Below are 6,000 nucleotides of genomic sequence, written 5' to 3' on the forward strand. Positions count from 1 at the left end.
CCTCCCAAGGTGGGAGCTCCAGGCTCTGCCAAAGCATTACTAAGAGTGGCGGTGACGTCACCCTCTGGTCCCCCACTCGGGGCTCTTACCCTTCACCCTTGGCTGCCCCTGAGAGGATGACACATCCTGGGGGAGGAGCGCCCACCCTGGGGACACTCAGGAGCCCCCCTCCCCAGGCTGTGCACACATGGACTCCCTGCTTCCAGGTCCAGCTACTGCTGCCCCGCTGGAGCTTCCCTGGGGACTAAACTGGACCGGTCCAAATGCACAGTGGGTTCCTCCGCTCACCAGCAGGGGGCGCTGGACAGGATGGAGGCTTCAGCTCCTCGAGCTTGTCTGAAAGGAAGAGAGACCTCTCCGGAAGGAGGACCTGCTGCAGGGCCAGTCAGGCCGGGAGGAGTGGGTCGCGAGCGCTGTCCACTCTGCATTCCTTAAGGTCCACTTCCAAGGTGACTGTGAGTCCTCCGTTGTCGTGATTAGCTGAAGAGTAGGACTTAGCACCAACACTCTCAAGAGCAAAGTCAACACCTGAAGTCAACACCCACTTCTGGGGACCCTGTGGCATCCCCGGATGCAGAGGCAGCTTGGGAGTGGGCTCCAGCCCACCACATGAGGGACCTCCCTCCACCCTCCTGGGTCGTGGCAAAACTTGCCTTCCAGGATGGCCAGGGATCAGTACTCCTGCAAGCATGGGGTTGCCTCTTTTCCTCTCCAGGGTTCGGTGCCTCCCAACAAGTCCCAGGATAGAGTTTTCATCCGGGAACAACCCCGAAATACAATCATGATGGTTTCCATACGTGGGCTCCTGGGCTCTGGAGGCCCAGGGTTCTGAGTGCAGAAGGCCAGTTGGCCTGGAGCGACGGTGTGTAGCTAGATGTCCCCCAAAAGACTCATAGGTGGGGCTCTTGGAAGGTGACTGGACTGTGGGCAGTAGCGCTGGTGCCCTGCTGGGAGGGCGGGGTCTGCTCCACGGGGCGGGTACCTGTGGGCGTGGCCTGGAAGGGTTTATACTTCCTGGCTGTTCCTGGATCTCTGCTACCGGGGTACCAGGCCATCACAGCTCTGCTGCACCAGGTCCTTCTTCCCTGTCGCCTAGCCTGGAAACCAGCTGACTGTGGACTAAAACCTCCAAAATGAACTTTCCTCCTTTAAGTTGTGGGTGTCAGGGATGTGTTCCAGCCATGAAGAAAGCGACTGAGACCCTGACTCAGGAGGAAAGGCTTGCATCCTTCCAACAAGAGAGCAGAGGGTGACGGGACAGCCATGAGGCCACCTTGCCCACACTCCCTATTGGAAGATCCATAAGCTTTCAGGCTGCCTGCACACCTGCCTTTGGTTGGACACCTCTCAGGTGAGTCCCCAGAATACTGGTCTTGCAAGGTGTTTACGACCTGCGCAGCCACGCACACCATCAGCACCAAAGGCCCAAACCGGAGGGTGTTTTGGAGATGCCTTGTGAAGCTGGGGAATCACAGACCTCCACCCTCAGTGTCAGAGCCCAAGATAAATAGCTCCAAGGGGCAGAGTCAGGAAGCAAGGAATGTGTCCATCCCAAGCATGGCATCGCGAGAGGGTACAAGCAGCTACAACGAGCATGCGTGACCATGTGGCAGCCCCTAAGCTGTTTGCACTCTGTCCCTGTCTATGTGGGTCCTTAAACTCCAGGAAGAGGTTTCAGTTTAATACGGTTCTAGGCTGGTGGTGTTCAAATGTGACTCAGGAAGTCAGACATAAACTCCAACCTGACAAATGTAACTTTAAAGATGCGCACAGAGCACACTGCAAGAAATAGGAGATCCCAGATTTTTTAAAAAAAATGATAAAGTACACAAAGAAAATCCTATGAGTGAGGGTCAGCAGAAACTGCGGACACCAGATCCAGACCTGGCGTGATGCGTGACACGGGAAGAGATGATGCAAACTGTAGAATGTTTCAGAAACAAATCAGAGATACTAGGAAATATGAGCAAGGAGTGGGGGGCTGTACCAGTCTGGAAATTAATCAGGTAAACTTTCTAGAAATGAAAATGTAATCCTTGAAATTGCACAGTTCAAGGTATGTGTCAAAAAAGGGGGGATTACGTAAAACTGAAGACAGATTAGTAAAATGTAAGACAGAATTGTACAGATGATTCTGAAAACTATTCAGGGGGAAAGAATTGGAATCTATACAGAAGGGCTAACAGGATCGGAAAGAGGAGAGGACACAGAGGAAAGAGGCAGTATTTAAAGAGCCAGTTTAAGAATTGGTGAATAAGGGGCTGGGGATTTAGCTCAGCGGTGTAAGTGCCTGCCTTGCAAGCAGGCAGTCGTGAGTTCGATCCCCAGTACCGATAAAAAGGAAAAAAAAAAAGAATTGGTGAATAAAATCAACCCTTCAACACAGAAAACTCATTATTTCTTAAGCATCAAAAGAAAAACTACGCCTATAGACACATGGAAATTAAATAGCAAGGTTTTCAGCAAGTCACAAAAGTAGCCAGAGAGGCCAAAAACGAAACAAAATACCCACAAAATAACCTTTAAATATATGAAAAAATGTTTGACATCCCTCATCACTCGAGAGATGCAAATTAAATCAACACTGAGATTCCACTTTACCCCAGAAAGAAGACATCAACCAATAGCAAATGCTGGAGGGGCTGGGGGAAAAAGGAGCCCTTCTCCACTGTGGGCAGGAAATCAGTGTGGAGATTGCTAAATGGAGTAGGACCAGAGGTCCCATTTGACCCAGCTATTTCTCTTCTTCCTGAAAGAATTAAAGGTCTCAGACCACAGTGATACATGTGTGGCACAGTTTGTAATAGCTAAATCTGGAAACAACCCAAATACCCATCCACCAAGGAATGGATTAGAAAAAAAGATGTGATTTTTCTGGTGCAGTGGCTCTGTATATTCAGGCATATAGAAGGATAAACTTGAGCCATTCCTAGGTAAATAGATACTTTCTGTAAGACCACATAAGTGAAATAAATCAGACACACATGTCAATATCGCATTGTTCCTTTGGTGTGAGAAACCAAGGGTAAATAAGGACCAAGGGGTCTAATAGGTATTGTAGAGTAGGAAGAAATTGTTCAAAGAGGAACTAGGGAGGAGTGAAGGGGAAAGGAAGGAAGAAAAGAAGAAAAACAACTGACAAAAAAGAAAGCTAAGACGCAAACAGAGGAATCAGGATATAATATGTACAGGTATAAAATCCCTACGATGAATGTAATAACTATGTATCTCTAAACTCTACAAATAAGCTTAATAAAATAAATAAAGGAAAGAAATAGCCTGTAGGCAGGTGGCAGACTTCACAACAGCAACAGTTCAAACCAGAAGAAAACAAAGGGTATTTTTAGTACCTTCAAAATTTATATTGATACAATAAAAATACACTAGGCATGGTGGTGCTCGGCTGTAATCCCAGCACTAGGGAGGCTGAAGCAGGAGGATTGCCGGGACTTCAATGCCAGCCTGGGCTACACAGCTCAAGGCGAGGCTGAACTATGTAGTGTGAGCCTGTGTCAACACACAAAGTTCTGATTTAGAATTCTTTATCTATGGAATCCGCATTTCAAGAGCAAAGCCACAATAAAACTGAGACTCACTGAAGGACTTTATTCCCCCCTAGATCAGAATGTCTGCCATCGTGGAGGCTGCTTAACATGCTACTGGAGAGTTAAGCCAAGACAATTAGGGAAGAAAAAGAAATTAAAATGCCTGCAAATTGGAAAAGAGGGAGTAAATCTATATTTTTAGTTGGTATGTTTTGTTTAGGGGAAATCGTAAGGAATCAGTCAAAAAATAGTCTAATCAACTCTTAGATCCAGTAAATGGGTTTGGCAAAGATGTAGAACACAAGATCAATATAGAAAAATAACATTTCTGTAAACTAGTACTGAATAACCCGAAGATAGATTTTTTTCCATAGAAAGATGAAAACTGGAAAGCCCATAAGAACAAGCAGTTTTGCTTTGGTTTTGTCTTTTTTTTTTTTTTCTTTGAGACAGAGTCTTGCTGTGTAGTTCAAGGTGGCCTTGAATTCACTATGTATCCAAGGCTGGCCTAGAATTCCTGGCAAACCTCCTGCCTCAGCCTTCTGACTGCTAGAATTACAAACATGCACAACCATCACACCCGACAAGAACAAGCAGTTTTATGGCCCTTTCAGAAATCCAAGTATCCAGTCCCCTAAATGAGTCAGAACTTATTTTTGAGATCAGGAGCAAAGACCCAACAGACACTACAATTCATCCAAAAAAAAAAAAAATAAATAAACTATGTAAGAACGCATTTAACAAAGGAAGGGCAAATCCTGCCTGCTAAAAGCCATAAAATATTGTTGAAATATACTAAATGCAAAAAGCCTCTCCTGTTGGTGGAGATGGCAGTTCACTCCAAGTGGATTTACAAATTCAGTGCCGCTCCTATCCAATTCCTAGCAGGCTGTTTTGCAGAAACTTACAAACTAATCCTAAAATGCACATGGAAATTGAAGGCACCAAGAATAGCTCAAACCAACTTGAAAAAGGACAAAGTTGGAGGCTCACATTTCCTGATTTTAAGCCTACTACAAAACTGAAGTAATTAAGACAATGTGATTCTGGCAAAAAGACAGACATATAGATCAATGGAGCAGCATTGAGAATCCAGAAATAAACCCGTACGGTTATGGGGAAGGCGGCCAAGGCAATTCAATGGGGGAAGAATCGCTCTTCAACAAATGGTGTTAGAGCGACCGAGTATCAACAGGCAGAAGAACGCAGTTGGATTCTTTCCTTATTGCTCTAAAATTATCTTACAATGGCTTATAAACCTAAATGAAAAAGGCAAGAATCATAGAAGTCTCTCAAGACAATGCAGGAGTACAAGTGTGAATCTTAGTGACCTTGGCGTAGGCAAAACATTCCTGATTCAATACAGCAGTGAACGCACAAGCAATGACTGCAAGAAAGGTTTAAAATATCTGTGCTCCCAAAGATGCCCTTAAGACTACAAAAGCCAGGGCATGGTGGTGCTCAGGCTGCAATCCCGGGTCCTTGGGAGGCCTACCTGAACCAGAGAGCAGGAGCTTTCTCGACGGCATCCTCAAAACCAAAAACAATTTCCTACAAACCAGAAATACTCATCAAAGAAGAGAAAGAGAGAGAGAGAGAGAGAGAGAGAGAGAGAGAGAGAGATCAAACAAATGCCTTATCTCCAAATATAGTTATACTACGGATAGTGCTTGAATTTTGGATGAAGGGATGAGCAGAGAAAACACAGCTTTGGAGTGGAGGAATACATTTGCAAATCATGCATCTAATAAACACTACTATCCAAACTATAAAAATTGCTGCAACTCAGTATTAAAAAGCCCATTTCGAAGCAGGCGAATGATTTGATTAGATTTTTCTTCAAGGAAGATACACAGAGGGCAGATAAACACAGAAAAGCATGGCCATGTCAGCAGCCATTAGGGAAGCGTACATCAAAGCTCCCAGAGGGACTAGTTCACACCTACTGGGGGCAGGAGGGGCGGAGCAGGAGGAGAAAAGCAAATATTAATAAAGATTGTTTCGCATTGCTGTGAGAATGACCGTAAGAAGATGCAGTCACTTTGAAATAATAGTTTGGTACTTTCTCAAAATAGTAAACACAGAGTTACTGTATAACCCAGAAATTCCACTCCTAGGTATGCACTCAGCAAATAAAAACATGTTCACAAAAAATACATACATGAAGCTGGGTGTGGTGATGCATGTCTGTAATCCCAGCACTCTGGGAGGCTGAGGCATGAGGATTGTAAGTTGGAGTCTAGCCTGGAAAAGGTAAAGACCTAGCGAGACCCTGTGTTAAAATTTAAAAAAAAAAAAAAAAAAAGGGCTGGAGATTAGCTCAGTGAGAAGGCCCTCAGTTCAATCCCCCATACTCCAAAAAACAAAAAGTATACACAGCTACAGGATTGCTCATAGCAATATTACTCATAATAGCCCAGAAGAGAGAACCCAAATGTTCATCGGCTGAAAAATG

Source organism: Cavia porcellus, unplaced genomic scaffold, assembly GCF_034190915.1.
Source record: "Cavia porcellus strain 051 isolate PalLab524CR breed Dunkin Hartley unplaced genomic scaffold, mCavPor4.1 scaffold_17, whole genome shotgun sequence".
Taxonomy (NCBI): domain Eukaryota; kingdom Metazoa; phylum Chordata; class Mammalia; order Rodentia; family Caviidae; genus Cavia; species Cavia porcellus.